Below are 1,144 nucleotides of genomic sequence, written 5' to 3' on the forward strand. Positions count from 1 at the left end.
CTTGTGCTTGCCAGGGAAGCGCTTATTCTACTGAGCCATCTCTCTGGCCCCTCATGCTTCTTTTTAACATTTTTGTTCTCTTTCAAAATAAAGAAAATGAATACATGTTGAAAGGAAGAACAACAAAAAATACAGCCAGCAATCAATGGACTTCCTGCATCACCTCCATATATATGCAGTAGGGTGGCTACTCCTGTGGAGAGACCTGGAGACTAACAGTTCCAAAAGTTGGCTAGAAAAAAAGTGAGGATGTGGAGTGAATAAATTCCAAGTTGTTCGTTATGCAAGGAAAGAAGTTGATAATTGAGGAGAACACAGAATAGTGTGGAAAATGTGGTTATGTGTGTGGGGTGGGGGGCTAGAGCCAAGATAATGGATTAGCATCACTAAAGTAAACTGGAGAGATACAAATCAAATAAAAAGTTAATAAAAATTAAAGTACAGCAAAGACACTACTGACAATATTTATTTTTATAAATTTTTTTATTAGAGATTTAATGTTTCTTAAAGTTTGGTTGTATCAAATGTCAGTATTTTGAATGTACTAAATTAGGTTTTTTTGTAACTGTTTGTTTTAAAGAAACTGCCTTGAAACTGACATCTCAGCTTTTTTAGCTGATTTTAAAATTTTTATTAGCTCCTATCTGCAGTATAAGTTTTCATTATTTATATGGAAATGGTACATGAGCATGATGCATCTATTTAGAAAACACAGACTTGTGAGAAATCACTAAAGCAAAAACAATGTAAAGCAGATTAGGGGCATGAAAACAGTTTAAAGATCGCAGGAAATGAAAGAATTATGTATATTGCAAACTTCACAAGAGTGATGACAAAAGTAATGATAGAGATTAATTCAGTAGTGTCTTACCACTTATTATACTTTTTTAAAAGATTAACTGAAACAAAAAGACAAGGGAAAAATTAAGATTTATTGAAAGCAAATGCCAATATTCAATTATTTCCCCAATCTTGCATAACTATATCTGTTAATCTGAGCAACAGATCTGATGATATGAACAGATAATATAATAACCATTATTTATTAGCTACCCCTGTTTTAAATATCTGTAACATATGTATTGTTTTATGTTACCCTGTTTGTGTCTTCTTTCTATTTATTTTTGCTTTAGGTTTTTTTTTT

This window comes from Octodon degus, unplaced genomic scaffold (genome assembly GCF_000260255.1).
Source record: "Octodon degus isolate 3935 unplaced genomic scaffold, OctDeg1.0 scaffold00018, whole genome shotgun sequence".
NCBI lineage: Eukaryota > Metazoa > Chordata > Mammalia > Rodentia > Octodontidae > Octodon > Octodon degus.